At 41.6% G+C, this 17,737-nt stretch overlaps 1 long non-coding RNA gene across 1 annotated transcript in view; it reads right to left on the bottom strand.

Annotated features, from left to right (window-relative positions):
• Nucleotides 1-17,737, bottom strand: part of LOC308473745 — a 396,145-nt gene that overhangs the window by 5,467 nt on the left and 372,941 nt on the right. The window lies entirely within an intron of this gene.

Raw genomic sequence — 17,737 nt, 5'->3', positions numbered from 1 at the left:
TGGGCCTTTCATGCCAATCCAAGAAGAGGAGCTCCAGTTAAGCAGCTGTTGTCTGGAAAGTACAGTGGTACCTCAGGTTACAGATGCTTCAGGTTACAGACGCTTCAGGTTACAGACTCCGTTAACCCAAAAATAGTACCTTGGGTTAATAACTTTGCTTCAGGATGAGAACAGAAATCGTGCTCCGGCAGTGCAGCGGCAGTGGGAGGCCCCATTAGTTAAAGTGGTACCTTAGGTTAAGAACAGTTTCAGGTTAAGAATGGACCTCCAGAACGAATTAAGTTCTTAACCCGAGGTACTACTGTACAAATTAAATAAGTTTGCCTGGAAAGAAATTTGTCCCCCATCCCTGGTTCATCTTTATTCCTCTCTTTGAGCGGTAGAGCGACAGGGTTTTTATTCCACAGCAGACTCCATTTAATAAAAATGGATCTTTAAAATAAAAATTCAAAATTACTCTGGAATGTGATAAGCGCCATCCCTCTTGAGCTGTTTTAACATTAACAGAATGTTAAAACCTTCAGTGAGCCACATTAAGTTACACGGTGACAATGAAAGATATGAATGAATGAAAAATGAAAAGATAGAAAAACATACTGCAAAGGTCAAACACTATGCTTTCTGTTCTTTATTATGATGGACGTGCCAATTATACATCTTAGTATCATATCGTTTACACACCCACACATCTAGTCCTTCCATGACCCCTGGGCTGGCTCTTTCCAAATCAAATCCCAAATTCACAATGACTCTCCCCTACCGTATCTGGATAAGGATATGAGAATAGATAAGGTCAATGAATGAAGAATGACATTATTCACACACACTCATACCATTTCTTCATCATTCTGCGTTTACTTTTCTAGGAATAAGGAGAATTTCTAAAATTAGCTCAAGCTTTGGGAAATGCAATTCCCCCACACAACTTCCCATTTCTCCAGCATCTCTCCCCAAACCCCACCATGGTTTGCTCCTGTTGCACACGTGTGAATTGATAAAAACTTTTTTAAAAGCAATGATCCTGTTGACATTTTTTCTCTCTTTGGCAGCATTTTAGTAACACGCTGTTGAACACCCCTCACAAAACTAATCCTGATTGGCCATACTGACTGAGTGCTGAGGGAGATCTTTTTAACGTAAAAGAAAAACATCATCCTTGGCAACGCATAATTGTATTAAGGAAACCAAGACTACTACCCCTTTCCCAGCTCTACCTCTCTTTCAAATCAGAACCAGTGAAGGCGGTGAAGGTCCTGTGTGAGTGCCTGGAGGCGGTTGGAGGATGGATGGCGGCTAATGGATTGAAGTTGAATCCTGACAAGACAGAAGTATTGTTTTTGGGGGACAGGGGGTGGGCTGGTGTGGAGGACTCCCTGGTCCTGAATAGGGTAACTGTGCCCCTGAAGGACCAGGTGCGCAGCCTGGGAGTCATTTTGGACTCACAGCTGTCCATGGAGGCGCAGGTCAATTCTGTATCCAGGGCAGCTGTCTACCAACTCCACCTGGTACGCAGGCTGAGACCCTACCTGCCCGCGGACTGTCTCACCAGAGGGGTGCATGCTCTAGTTATCTCCCGCTTGGACTACTGCAATGCGCTCTCCGTGGGGCTACCTTTGAAGGTGACTCGGAAACTACAACTAATCCAGAATGCGGCAGCTAGACTGGTGACTGGGGGCGGCCGCCGAGACCACATAACACCGGTCTTGAAAGACCTACATTGGCTCCCAGTACGTTTCCGAGCACAATTCAAAGTGCTGGTGTTGACCTTTAAAGCCCTAAACAGCCTCGGCCCAGTATACCTGAAGGAGCGTCTCCACCCCCATCGTTCTGCCCGGACGCTGAGGTCCAGCGCCAAGGGCCTTCTGGCGGTTCCCTCATTGCGAGAAGCAAAGCTACAGGGAACCAGGCAGAGGGCCTTCTCGGTAGTGGCGCCCACCCTGTGGAACGCCCTCCCATCAGATGTCAAAGCGATAAATAACTACCTGACATTTAGAAGACATCTTAAGGCAGCCCTGTTCAGGGAAGTTTTTAATCTGTGATATTTTACTGTATTTTTGGTTTCTATGGAAGCCGCCCAGAGTGGCTGGGGAAACCCAGCCAGATGGGCGGGGTACAAATAATAAATTATTATTATTATTATTATTATTATTATTATTATTATTTCCTAGAATGGCAGAATGGGATTTGGGACAGCACTATGGGAGACTTGTGATTCAGCTACATTAGTCAAAAAACAATGTTTTGAATGCATTATAAATATGCAACACCAGATGGCACCAGAGAGCAAAATAAATTCTATGCAATTTTTACATAGTGCTTTTTTCTTTTGTTATATTGATTTAATTTCTGACTTATTTAGAGCTGATTCTGTGTAATGGATTGTATGGCTTGATAATGGAGGAGTTCATAGAATGGTAGAGTTGGAAGGGGACCCAAGGGTCATCTAGTCCAACCCCGTGCAATGCAGGAATCTCAACGAAAGCATCCATGACAGATGGCCATCCAACCTCTGCTTAAAAACCTCAAAGAAAGAAGAGTCCACAACCTCCTGAGAGAGAATCTGCTCCACTGTCATTTGGTTTGGGCTATCAGCAAAATCTAGAATTAGATTGCTTCTTGGGTTCTTCAAGCTTTAGATAGCATTAATATACTGTATTTTTTTTTTAAAAAAAAAATCTGCTCACAAGACTTTAAGTCTGAACCACCTCACATTTCAAATTTTGTAAAGTTGTCTTAATTAAGCAGAAAACGAACTCTTCACTTTGTAAAAGGATTGTTTTTCGCTTCACTTTAATCTAGGTCCAGACCTTGTGCACTTAATCAATATTACTCTTTTAGAAAAGTACAGTGAAGTTGAAATGGAATGGAATATGAACATAAGTCAGAGAACAGTTTTGAAAGGGTGATAGGTTCAAAACTGATCGCTCCTAGCTAAAGGAGGAGACTTGGCAGGTTTTCCTGGGGCCCTAATGTTGGAGAATCCTGCATTAAGATTGTTGCCTTGTGGCTTATCCTCTCGTATTCCCAACTAATGGAGAATGCATTAAATTATTATTATTATTATTATTATTATTATTATTATTATTATTATTTATTAATACCCCACCCATCTGCCTGGGCTTCCCCAGCCACTCTGTGATGATTCCAACTTTAAAAATACGTTAAAACATCAGTCATTAAAAACTTCCCTAAACAGGGCTGTCTTCAGATGTCTTCTAAAAGTCAGATAGTTGTTTATTTCCTTGACATCTGATGGGAGGGTGCTCCACAGGATATTAAGGATATGAGGAGAAGTGCCCCTGATTCACAGCGCTTTAGAGTAAAAGGGAAAAATTTTAACAGCACATTGGATACAGGTTTTGGCCAGACTGGTACAAAATTACTCTAAATTTCTTAATTAAACCTCTCTACCATGATATGTAAACCTTTTAATAAAATAAAGGATGGAGGCTTACTATAACTACATTTCAATTGCTGTTAAAGTTATTGGCAGGTACGATTGGGACAAATATTTATTATTGAAGAAACTCTTATACAGTGGTGCCTCGGGTTAAGTACTTAATTCGTTCCGGAGGTCCGTTTTTAACCTGAAACTGTTCTTAAACTGAAGCACCACTTTAGCTAATGGGGCCTCCCACTGCCACTGTTCCGCTGCCACACGATTTCTGTTCTCATCCTGAAGCAAAGTTCTTAACCCGAGGTACTATTTCTGGGTTAGCGGAGTCTGTAACCTGAAGCGTATGTAACCCGAGGTACCACCGTATACACATCTCAAGGAGTATTTAGCTGCTTTTGGTGAAAAGTGACTGTAAGATGTACAAAAGTCATGTTATCAGTGCTTTTTTCAGCTGGAATTCACTGGAACTCAGTTCTGGCACCTCTCAGGCGGGTAAGCGTTCATGCAACTGTGTTTCTAGAAAAATGGCACTGCAAGTAATGCAGGCCTCAGTAAAATGAAAGATTGTTTCTGAACAAAATTGTTCTTTTTGGGGGAGGGGGGGTCATTCAACTTTAATTTGGAAGGTATGTAATGATTTACATTGCCACTATTTTCCGGATAGGGAAAAGCATTCTGAACAGGTCCTTGGAAATCAGAGAAGATCCCTACATCTATCCTATAGTAAATGCACTTTTAGCTTAAAGAAGCATTGGCAGCAACAACTTCTTAAGTGGGATGATTTTAAGATTCTGCAACACCCCCACCACTCACTTATCCGTTGTTCCACATGCTGTTTCACAATACCCCTAAGGAAATAAATTTTGAGAGCCTCCCACTCAGTTCTAAATATGTAGTATCAAAATGTGGCATAAAGCTTAGAAGAATATTTTTTTATAATAATATAAAACACGAAGAAGAGAAGGTGACGGAGGTGCCCTTAGATGTCCTCTCAGCCATAAGGGAGGTGCTTAGCCAGATGTAACTCCCACTTGGGGGGGGCACACAATATTTACATGACATAACTATCTAGGCAGGACTTCATCTTGTGCGTCTTTCCCACAGAATTGTCACCACACTGGAAGTTGCAGTTGTCTAAGATACGTGATAATGTGAGCTGCCATCTGACGTAGCACAGCCCAGAACACCACTTTGCCATTTCAGTGGGAACTGGACATCAGCCTCCATTGTTAGATGATGATGATGATGATGATGAAGATAGATAGATAGATAGATAGATGATAGATAGATAGATAGATGATAGATAGATAGATAGATAGATAGATAGATGATAGATAGATAGATAGATAGATGATAGATAGATTTTCCCTGAACTGTCAGAAAGCTTCAATGAATGAATTCCTCCGGGTCCACCTCAAAGGAAATAAAAATTCATCATTTCTAGAAAATGCTGGAAGAAGCACTGGAAGTTTTTCAAGGTTGACAAAAACCAACAAACAAAAGCTAATGGAACAACAACTGGGTTCCCCTAATATTTAGCTGCTTCCCAATTAGGAATATCATGCTCTTGACAGGAAATAATGCTCTCTCAGTAGCATAATTTGAAGTTAAGGAGAGACTATCTCTAGTAAGACCTCCCTGCCACCATTTATTCCTCACACTTAAAGCATGAGGTTCTGAGCTGCTGCCTCAGCAGAGGTTAAGGTCATATCTACCTCACACATTTAAATCACTGTTACCACTTTCAAACTCATGAAGAATCCGGTGAACTGTAGTTTGTTAAGGGTGCTGGGAATTGTAGCTTTGTGAGGTCAGCACCCTTAACAAACCACAGTTCACAGCATTCTTGGTGGGGAAATGACAACGCATGACTGTTAAAAGTGGTAGAAGAGTGCTTTAAATGTCTGGTGTGGATGTGTGTTCAGATTCTAAAACAGTCAGAGCTATTAAACTTTAAGGAAACAAATTTCAGCTATTTTACTAATTCATGTATCATCTTATTTCACTTTTCTAAGCATGGAAGAAAGGAAAGCACTGAAAGCTTTTTGATGACAGAGATTTGGTGAAAATATCCTGTCATACAGTAATCGTCATAGTAATCCATTACAAGTTGGACATTTCGGTAAGTTTTGTTGTTGGTTTTTTAAAAAAACCCCACTTTATTTCTTCTTTCCTTTATTTTCTGTGAAGGACAAAAGTGATGCAGTTTTACTGCTGTCTTGTTTGACTACTTTGGGTATATATTCTTTGCTTTGATAGCCCCTCCTTTGCAAATCTCTCACATTTGAAGGAGGGGAAAAGAAGGTCTGTATTTATGTAAAGTGTCTAATGAAGGAAATTCATTTCTACATATAGTTTGATGGATCCCCTGTCATGTTGCTCATTACTTTGCCTGAACTTAATAGTATTCTCAGGTACGTATGTTTCTCATTACTATCACATTAGCTTTCAATCAAGAAACTGTTTAAGAATTCCCTATTAACTCCATTGAGGCATTAGGGGAACTAATTAATTCTTCAACTCGGTCATTTATTAGGTTAATTAATGGATCCTTTCGGAATACCCTCCAAATGATACTAGCATGGATACTATGAGGTGATGACTATATAATTTGGCGCCACATTAAACTGTAGTTTAAAGCAAACTATAGTTTCATGTGAATAAGCCGTGTGCTGGTGTGTGGTGTTCATGAGGCCCTACAGTTGTCCTTCTCCACTTGCAGTGAGAATGAAAGAAGCTGAAATGAGGCCATCATTTGTTTCCCTCAACAAAGCATAAGTGGTAACCAAGCGTAGGTGCCCTGGTCCCTTTGTCCCCCCCAATAAAATATTTAGGGAGTGCCCCCCAATATTATCTGCAACCATACACAGTCCTTTCTTCCCTCTCTTGGGCAGCCACTTCCCCCACCCCCACCCCAGCTGGACACCACCCTCTTTTCCTGTCTTGCATCCTGGTTTTGGGTGCCATTTTTGAGTGCATCTGAGCCGTGGCAGCTGGGGGCAGGCCAGTGGGAGAGGCAAGTGGGCAAGCGGGCAGTGCCAGATTACCAAATAAGCAGAGTATATGGGCCCCATGTCTTTTCGGGGCCCCGCAACAACGGATCAAAATAATATTGATTTGGTATTGAAAGAAATTTACAATCAAGCTTTCTTAGTTCAGTGTTATCCCCACTAGAGCATACTCACAAGGGGCCCAATATTTTGTCCTGGCCTAGTCGTGGCCTACTACTTGTTTGGGGGAACAGATCTGCCTGACACAAAACAGATTAGCTTTCCCCCCCGGTAGTGTAGCAGGAACTTAGGGGGAAAGGGGCATGTAAATTTTTGAGCAATGTTTGCCAGCACGTTGCTTCTTCACATAGTATCACAGACGGTTTTAATGGGATTTGCAAACCAGTCCACACTATTTCCCTTTTCGATTACGGGGGGAAATCCCAGCTGCAAGATAGGGGCTTAAAAACATGTTAAAAGAAGCAACTTAATTTCCTTTTTTCTATTTCCAAAGAGACCATTTAGAAATGGGGGGGGGGGGGAGGCAGGCAGTAACACTTCCCCTCCCCTATATCGGACTATACTTCACAAGCATTTTTATGTGCATTTATTGTGAGGTATAAAAAGGTAAACACAGTAAAACGTCTTCAAATATATTCTGCCCCCCACTGCTCAACAATGTATTATTAGGTATTAAATCTCCCCACAGTCCAAACCTGAAATGCTTATGATTGCTTAAGATTCCCCCCCCCCCCCCTTTGGAGATAGTTTGATTTTTACTTTGGAGTTGACAGTGTTTTCCTTCTAGAAAAAAGGTGCTGGTACTGTGTATCCTTGAGTACCCCCTGGGGGAAAAGCTACTGGGTGTTGCAACTTCTATTTTATTTTAATTTTTATGCTTTGGGAGACCTCTGAATCCAGCTCATTATATAGAGTAACTGCATTCCCAATAGAATTTTCCTTCGTGGTGTGGAACCAGACCATATGGACATGGTTCCCATGCCATAACATACTGTTTGTGCATGAATTGAGTTTGAGTCCAAAGGACGAGTTTGACTGTTGTAGCCAGAAGTCCTAATGGTTTACTTCTGAAAAATGCAGCACAGGTTGACATTCTCAGTCACCTGAGCGGTCAGCTTTGGAGACAGGGCTGGGCTGAAAATGCTGCTGTTTCATCATGGTAGTAAATGCAGGTAAAGTCTGACATATTGAAATACGTGGCCATTGCACCAGCATTTCTACTGAGCTTTTCGTGGAGAAAGTATGTCAATTACAAACGAGCCAGCTGGCGATCTGATGCTTGCTTAGCATTGGTATCCCCAGTATGCCAGCAATAGACTTGGTTTTCCCAGACAGCTGTTTCTTCATCTTTTATCAGCCTTCAAACTGTTTCTCGTTATTTAGGAAATGTAAGCACTTACCTGGATGCATTTCAATTAAGCCGTGATAACGAACTGCCAATCTGGCTCAGTTTGAACACATATGGAATGATTTCTTGGGTTGCCATATTATATTACACCAAACACACACACATACAAAGTTATGTACGGTTAGATCAGGCACCCCCAAACTCGGCCTTCCAGATGTTTTGGGACTACAACTCCCATCATCCCTAGCTAACAGGACCAGTGGTCAGGGATGATGGGAATTGTAGTCCCAAAACATCTGGAGGGTCAAGTATAGGGATGCCTGAGTTAGATGCTTAGATCCAAAGAACCATGAGTGCAACCCTGCAGAACCATGGTGTGGCGATCACACAGGGTCCCTGGACGTTTAACGGTCTATTGATCCCTGTGCCACCACTGTGCTCACTTCCCCGCTGCCACCAACCCGTTACTCTCGGGTAAAACACTGAGTCCAGACAGTTGTTAAAATTGAACCAAATAAACAAGTTTATTTTATAAGCATTAACAAGTTTATGGTTTCTCAGATAATATCCCTGTCAGTTTCTTAACTTTAGTTTCTGTACCGGCCTATACCTTCCTAATACCTTCTGACTAATTATATCAACTGTTTGACTGACTCCTCTTAACAGAGTCTCTCACACTCTCACATCAGACTAGCCCAACCCACAGACTTATCCTCTCTGTCTCTTCTCTAACTCTAGACTGACTTCTCAACCACCCTAACTCTAACTCTAACTCTAACTCTAACTCTAACTCTAACTCTAACTCTAACTCTAACTCCTCTCCTTGGGTTCCCATTGGTTAGTCATTTTACAATTAGTTAACCCTTTCCTTATGAACCCAGTATGATGTCACACACCTAGGAGGGCAAACGCCACACACGGCCAGTGTCAACAATACATAAATAGATGAACCAATGGTCAGTGTATGTTCTTATGTAACTCCAGTTAGCAGCAGCAAAGTGCCCTTCCTGGGGCACACTTTGGAGGTCCTGGGCTGCCCAGATGGCAAGACCCTCCTCTTGTCCGTACTGATGTGGTCCATAGGAAAGCAGAGCAATATGTATGGCACTAGGTGGGCTGCAGGAGGTGTACTCTTTGCTGGAAGGAGGCGTACAAGATAACATCCAACCGTTTTAGGGACTCCACTCTGAATTTGTGTAGGGTTTATTCCTTAGCCTTTTCTTCCCCCAAAGATGTTCTGCAAGGAAGCGGAGGTTTAGCACCAGACTTCTCCTTCTCCTATATGGGCTACTTTCCAGGGTGACAAGTCCCACCTGCCCCTTCTTATGTAACTCCAGTGGGCTATTAAAATAAGTTTTTCATAAAGTTTGTGTTCTCACTTAATGCTTTTCTGCTTAGCTGGAAACATACCTTCTGTGAGCAGAATTCTCTGCTATCCTAAGGTAAGCACTGTAAGATACTGTAATTAAGACTGAGGTTTTTAAAAACATATTAAATAATTGGAAAGTGTAATGCCAACCCAGTTGGTGACCTTGAGATTTTATTGTATGACACTAGCATTGGCTCTACTCATCAGTGCTATGTTATTAACCCAACTTTATGAATTCTGCTTAGTGACCTACCTATAGTACCATTTCAAATTGAGTTGCAGTCCCATACCTCTAACTTGAGAGTGCGTCCCATTGAACTTGATGGGACCTCTAAATAGACCTGAGTAGGATTTCACAGTTTGACTGACAAAGGTTGGTGAATTCTGACAAATAAGGAACTGGGAGCAGAAATTGCCAGCATTCAATTATTTGTCCCGTGTCCAGAACAGAAATTAATCCAGTGAATACAATTGATATTCACTGTTGTTGCTGCATTAAGTCCGCAAACAATACATAACTGGTTACACACCTCTGTTAGCATTGTGCTTCCTTTGCATTGAAATTAGTGGGGTGGAATAAAACTCAAATTTTTTGCCTCACACTAAAACCATGGGGAGTGGGGATGAAGGTGTCAAATACTTGACTGGCCACAAACTGTATTTGACTTGCTGAGTGACAACTTCTGTTGACCTATTTCCAGTAACACTGATGGGCAACATATAATATTATTGGCTCAATAGAACGAAGTTTTTTCCAAACAAAATATTCACAAAGTGAAGAACAACAAAACACCATAATCGAACTTGGCTATAGGAACATTAACATATTACCAGGGAAACTGTATTATTCTGGTCCGCAATTAAACTGAATAGGGAAAGGATGTAATTAGCAGCTCTGCTAGGAACACTTCAGAGATTAAAATCTGTCTGAAGCCGGGCTCCATCAACAACTCTCTATTTAATTTATTGCTTTTACATTGTCAGCAAGCTTAGCCCAATAAAATTTACTTGCATGCCTTTTGTCAAATTCCTTTTCACACCATTCAAGGAGGATCTCAAAAAGGCAGGATTCAATCTGTTACAAGGCATAATAGGCTTTCACTACCCATTTGTAATGAGGCATGCCAATGATTGACACAGATGTCAAATCGAGATCCAATGTGCAAACTCACACTGCTGAGTAGGCGGGCCAGAAGGGGTGGAGTCTACCCAATGCCTATGCCAAACCTCTTACATCTGTAGTCAATAAAGCTGTGGCCTGATTTTACCCAAAATGCTTTATATTCTTGGTATTGGGGAGGTTCCAAGGGAAGGGGGGACACCTTGCCACATAAATGCATCGTCACACGACTTGGAGGACATGTGTTTATCACAGGACTATGGCACCTGAATCATGATTATGAAGTTTCTCCCCTTGTGGGGTTTTGTGTGTGTGTGTGTGTGTGTGCATTACAGAAACAGCCTTGTCACAGAGATATTTTAAAAATGGAGAGATATTTTAAAAATGAAGAACAGATATACAGAAGACTGCCTTGGTCCCTGCCTGGTCTGTTCTCCTAGCCAGCAAGTTTGTGTGTGTGTTTTCCTTGCATAAGTTTGAAGTGTTGCCTGTATACTGGTGTGAGTGCTGCTTGCTTGCCTGACTGTAAGAGATTTTTCTGGCTGATTGCAGGTGTTTTTTTATTGTTTGGTTGCTGGTTGAGTGGATGCAGATTTGTAGTTCAGGGTTTGCTCTACCTCTCTTTCAAATCAGAAACAGTGAAGGCGGTGAAGGTCTTGTGTGAGTGTCTGGAGGTGGTTGGAGGATGGATGGCGGCTAACAGATTGAGGTTGAATCCTGATAAGACAGAAGTACTGTTTTGGGGGGACAGGAGGCAAGTGGGTATGGAGGACTCCCTGGTCCTGAATGGGGTAACTGTGCCCCTGAAGGACCAGGTGCACAGCCTGGGAGTCATTTTGAACTCGCAGCTGTCCATGGAGGCGCAGGTTAATTCTGTGTCCAGGGCAGCTGTTTACCAGCTCCATCTGGTACGCAGGCTGAGACCCTACCTGCCCGCGGACTGCCTCACCAGAGTGGTGCATGCTCTGGTTATCTCCCGCTTGGACTACTGCAATGCGCTGTATGTGGGGCTACCCTTGAAGGTGACCTGGAAACTACAACTAATCCAGAATGCGGCAGCTAGACTGGTGACTGGGAGCAGCTGCCGAGACCACATAACACCGGTCTTGAAAGACCTACATTGGCTCCCAGTACGTTTCCGAGCACAATTCAAAGTGCTGGTGCCAACCTTTAAAGCCCTAAACAGCCTCGGTCCAGTATATCTGAGGGAGCGTCTCCACCCCCATTGTTCTACCCAGACACTGAGGTCCAGTGCCGAGGGCCTTCTGTCAGTTCCCTCACTGCGAGAAGCCAAGTTACAGGGAACCAGGTAGTGGCACCTGCCCTATGGAATGCCCTCCCACCAGATGCCAAAGACACCAACTACCAGACTTTTAGATGACAGGCAGCCCTGTTAAGGCAGCCCTGTTAAGGGAAGCTTTTAATGTTTGATGCATTACCGTATTTTAATATTTTGTTGGAAGCCGCCCAGAGTGGCTGGGGAAGCCCAGCCAGATGGGCGGGGTATAAATAAATTATTATTATTATTAATTATTATTATTATTATTACTATAAGAACAGGCCTGGCTGCAGGCAGCAAAGTCATAGGCTCGTAGAGTTGGAAGGGACCCCAAGGGTCATCTAGTCCAACCCCCAGCAATGCAGAAATCTCACCTAAATAACAGGCATCTGATGAGTATGTTTTTCACCATCACACTTTGCATTGTTGGTATATGGCTAACATAAATCTGTGCAGTGGATCTTAGGTTACAGCAGAACTGCTCTGACAGTATGGATTTCTTTTCTATTAAACTCAGGAAAAGGTCCTTTTCCCAATGTGATTCCAATCTTATGAACAAAAGAGCTCATCCGTTGAATTTCCACGCTGCTTTCCCCATGGCTGCCTTGTGCACTCCTGATGTTGCACAGATAACAAATAGTAATAGCGGCGACAGCAATTTCCATTATCCCCTCATAACATAAATTTATGGACCTGCTATCGCTGACCAGTTATCGTGAATGATTGTTTCTTAAATGTCAAGCAATTATCCAACTAATAGGAGACCATCTGGAAGGCAGTTGTCATCTGGTCAAACGAACAGGTGAATTCAGCTCAGTCCCCATTGTCATCACTTGGCGTGTAATTGTTCTGACTGATTTGCTGCCAGAAATTAAAATAAGGCATGCATTACTTTCTGTTTGGGACCACAGTACCTCAAGGGACCGCCTCTCCCCATATAAATCAACCTGGACCCTGTGATAATAATCTGAGGCCTTTCTTTGTGTGCCTCCTTCATGAGAAGGCCGGAGGGTGGCAACATGGGAACGGCCTTTTCTGCAGTGGCCCCCTGTTTGTGGAATGCTCTCCCCAGGGAGGTTCAGCTGGCGCCTTCATTATACATCTTTAGGCACCAGGCGAAAACGTTCCTCTTCAACCAGGCCTTTTAAATATGTTTTGGGGAATGGGTTTTTTTGTTTTGTTTTAACTATTTATTTTGTGCTTCTGTCTTATATTTTTATCTTGTGAACTGCCCTGAGTTTTTTGGATGAAGGGCAGTATATGAATAAATTAAAAATAAATAAATATGTCCAAAAAGTTATTGTTTTACTGAGTCATTCTAACTGTAAACTTCTTGTTAACAAAATAGAGGAGGAATAATTCTAATTTTGATTTGTGGTCCTGCCAGCACTAGAAAAAGAAAGGAATAAGCGACTTGATCATGGATAGACTTTTTCTACTGTTTATTTTACCAAGCAAGGCCCATGCAAAAACACAAATCAAACATGATCAGACTCCAAGGAACAAGTGTGCAACAGCCTGAAATTCATGTTTGCAGCTTCATCAAAATGATTAGTTTGCTACAGCCTTCCCCCAACATAAGGTATTGGGCTGGCATAAGTAAAGATTCCAAAAGATCCTATTATAATTTTTCTAGGTTTTAGGGTATGAAATTAATCAGTCAGACAGCATAACTTATCCATTAGTTGTTGATGGCAGCTAAAGTCCTAATTGCTTAGAATTAGGGGTGTGGGGTGGGAATAAGAGGACCCAACAACACAGAATTTAAATATTAGTAGCTGGAAAGTAATTACATTGGCAAAGTCGACATATTGGATAAAAAAGAAACAGAGAAAATCAGGAAGACCATGTAACATGAATTCTTTCAAAAACATTGCATCTGCTATGGAAATAACCTAGTTTTAGGTGATATTAATTGGTTTAAATTAATGGAGAGATAGGCGAGGGTTGTATTATGTTGGTTTAAGGGATGGTTATGCCAATTAATTATTAATTAAAATTAATAATAAAAATGCTTCTCATATTAAAATGGAAGTGGGACAACACAATTCTTAGGAGTGAACACAGACAAAAGTGAACACAGTCCAGAAGCAGAGTGATTTGTCCGTCTCTGGAAAGAAATTAACCAAGTTGTTCTCCCTTGTGCCTTGAGCTGATGTCATGTTAGAAACTGCATTCTGGACAGATGCACCTTTCTCCTCCTGCTCCTCATTATATAAATACCACATAATGCCAGAAATAGGTTCTAAGCAGTTAAAAAGGTAAAGGTAAAGGGACCCCTAAACATTAGGTCCAGTCGTGACCGACTCTGGGGTTGGGGCGCTCATCTCGCTTCATTGGCTGAGGGAGCCAGCGTACAGCTTCCAGGTCATGTGGCCAGCATGACTAAGCCTCTTCTGGCAAACCAGAGCAGCACACAGAAATGCCGTTTACCTTCCCGCCGGAGCAGTACCTATTTATCTACTTGCACTTTGACGTGCTTTCGAACTGCTAGGTTGGCAGGAGCAGGGACCGAGCAACGCCCCGTCGCGGGGATTCAAACTGCCGACCTTCTGATCGGCAAGTCCTAGGTTCTGTGGCTTAACCCACAGCGCCACCCGCATCCCTCTAAGCAGTTTACAAAATATGAAACCTTTTTTTCAGCCAGAACTCGCCGGAACTCAGTTCTGGCACCTCTCAGGTGGGCACCATTGCCATTCTAAGAGAACAAGGAAGGCGTTCACAGTGAGTTCCGGCACCTCTTTTTCTAGAAAAATAGCACTGTATAAAACACAAGTTCCAAAAACATTAAAATATAAACATATATAAATAAAATACACAATAAAGCAATAGCACTTTAAAATACTATAAGGTGCGGAAAGAAAGAAAGAAAGAAAGAAAGAAAGAAAGAAAGAAAGATAAAACTGAATGCAAACATGAGAAACATAATGTGTAGTTGCTTTAAATTCAAACCCCCCCCCCCTCCCCAGCCAAACTATTTCATTCTGTATTTTTAGAAACTACGTAACCAGGAGCTATTCAGGCATTCATTTACCATTGTCTGCTTTAAAATGAGGTCTAGTGATTGGCACCAAGGTTTGCTGAAAGTCCAGGGCTTTGGAAGTAGGTAACATTTTGAACTTGTCTGAAATCAAAACTTGATGGCAGCCAGTGCAATTAAGTGAAAATAGGTACATTATGATCTTTGCATCCTGCAAGGAGAGAATCCAAAGAATTTTGGCTCCTGCTGTGATTTCTAGGCCATCTTCAAAGACAGCACCAATAGATTGCATTATTAAAGTAGTCTTAATGGTAGGTTACCACCAGTGCAGGAATAATAATGGGCTGGTCTGTCGCAGAAATCATTTGATGACCTAGGATGTCTGTAATTTATAAGTACCACACCTGGCTTTAATTTGCAGGAGATTTAGCCACCCATGCCAACGTCTACGTCCTCTCTGCATTGCATAGAATAATATTGCATGGAGTTACTTTTTAGACAGGTTTCTGAGGCAGATATAATAATAACCCTTTTGGCAGGCAGGTATTTTATTCCCCAGGTTTATGACAGCTCATATGGCAGGATTAGAGGAGTATTAAAATTGCCCTATAATTTATGTTATTTCTCTTGCTGTTCGAAAGCTACCACCTCTGTTGCTTTATTCTATTGAACTCCTTCACTCCTTTTCATTCCTGAATGAATAGAATCTAATGCATCATCTACATGGAACGAACTATTTCTTTTCACCCAGAATAGGACCACTTTTATGTTCATTCAGAGCCCATCTTCCATTAGCAAAGGTGGTACTTTATCATTTGTCACTAAGATGGGAAATGAGCTGGAATATCAGTAACGGGAGTCGCAAATTAGCGCTTTGGCATGCTAGCTGATAAGACAGGGAGTAGATGCCTCAAAATAAAATGGACTTTGGTGGTTACAAAGATAGGGTGGGCGTGGGTGCGAATCAACTGGAACCCTAGAAAGGGGGAAAGAATCAGCTGGGAGTTTTGAAAAATCGTAAGTTGCAAAACCATACATCATTCTGAAATGATGTCTGCTCCTGACAACAGATTTAATTACAACTGGCATTTCTGTGTCATTTTCTGACATCATTCAAGCTAGAGATTTGACAATTCCTGAAGATAATACAAATGGATATTTGAAACAATACTAAAAAGGCTAATTTCCTGACCTTTCAATTTTATGTCCCTATCTCAGAATACCAGTGTTTAATTTTTAACAACATTTTTTGGGTTTTTTAATCACTAGAGCCTGTTCTACAAAAATCATTAAAATTGTATTGAATCAGAACACGGGAGCCTTTAATTGATATGCACGGCGGATTTTTTGTATAACTAAAAAGGAAGTAAGAAATGAGCTGTTGTGATACGGACTTTTATATTTTCAGTAAAAGAGAGATGAGGCAGTCATAGAGTTATTTATTTCCCTTGTGAAAGATCAAGACCTCCCTTTCGAAAGCCGACAATCAGGACATGGAATTTAGGTAAGCTCTAGGATGTGACTGAAATAATTTTATTTTCAAAATGACGGAAAAGATGGCAGCAACATGGGGAAAAGTACAGCAAAAACTATAATGGCCTCTTACCATCTTCTGAGTAGGCGGCATTTGAGGCCCTCATAGCCAGCCACCATTCCCGGTGGCCAGGAGTCACATGTATGACCGGCCAATGAAGATCACCTGGCTGGTCTCATTGCAGGGCGGGATTGCCTATCAAAGTCCCTAATTTAAATTAAGAGCACTTGAAGGGGTGGAGCCTCACTGCTACTGTAATTTGCCTCGTTTATCCAGATTTCGCATTCTAGGTTGCTTGTTTTGACCATGTTTTGCCTCCTTGGACACTGCCTGTCCGTGCTGTGGTTGCCTGAAGTCTTGTGGATTACGTTCTGCTACGGGAACTCTCAATGCCAATCAATATCTTTTATTTTAGAAAAAACTGAAAAGTCATGAAGCAGTGACAAACATTTCTGTTCAGCAGAACTCTTCTTCAGGAGGGATGTTAAGTTTTTATTTCGGCTTACTTTCTTTTTTTATAAATTTATTTATTTGGTTTTTCAAATGAACGTTTTACACTCACATATCCAACACACATCATAAAATCAAGATTCCAAATAATCTCCTGGACTCCCCTCCTCCACTTTGTGGGTCTGATTGTTAGTCATTACCTCCTGCATCTTTTCTATTAATCCAAATCTTTTATATCTCAATAATATCCAAAATTCACCATTAAACTACAAGTGTTATTCCATTCCTACCAACGATTTTAACTGTTTACAATGATTTTTAGGATAAATTATAAATTTTTCCCATTCCTTATTAAAATTCTGTTCTTCCTGATTTCTGATTCTTCTGGTCACTTTTGCCATTTCGGCATAATCCATCAACTTAATATGCCATTCTTCTCTGATTGGGACTTTATGTTCTTTCCATCTCTGGGCCAATAACATCTGCACAGCGACCACGGCTGCTTTTGGCTTTCTTAAAGTGGGGAGGGAAGTCGGGAAGAGAAGGGATGTGGGTGCAAAAGGCCCTGGTCAAGCTTAGTTAAGTGGCCTAAGCACTTTGGCATTGGGTTCTATAATAATAATAATAATAATAATAATAATAATAATAATAATAATTTATTTCTACCCCACACATCTGGCTTGGTTTCCCTGGCCGCTCTGGGCAGTTTCCAAGAGAAGGTTAAAAATATTAAAATATTAAAAATATTAAAATGTCAGTCATTAAAAACTTCCCTAAACAGGACTGCTTTCAGATGTCTTCTAAAAGTCAGATAGTTGTTTATTTCTTTGACATCTGATGGGAGGGCGTTCCACAGGGCGGGTGCCACTACCGAGAAGGCCCTCTGGCTGGTTCCCTGTAACTTCGCTTCTCGCAGTGAGGGAACTGCCAGAAGGCCCTCAGCGCTGGACCTTAGTGTCATATCGTAAGTCATATCATCGCTCTGAAACAGGTCAATATTCATATTACTGGTTGCACAGTAGCAGCCCAGTATGACAACCCTGGGTGCAGAGAGAGCAACGTTGCTCCCCCCTCAAAAAAAAGAAATGGCTTAGACTCCAGGACCACTGTTTATATTAAAGCAGCATTTACGCCAAAGTATGCCAGATTTCTGGCATTTATATATACCACAAGAAGCAGTGGTATATAGACTCTCCTATCTAACTGGAGAATGGGATGCATCCTGGGCATAATTTTTGAAAAACTGCAT

Source organism: Podarcis pityusensis, assembly GCF_964106645.2.
Source record: "Podarcis pityusensis genome assembly, chromosome: 3".
Taxonomy (NCBI): domain Eukaryota; kingdom Metazoa; phylum Chordata; class Lepidosauria; order Squamata; family Lacertidae; genus Podarcis; species Podarcis pityusensis.
Note: the sequence above shows the minus strand (reverse complement) of the source record. Positions and strands in the feature narration are given on the sequence as shown.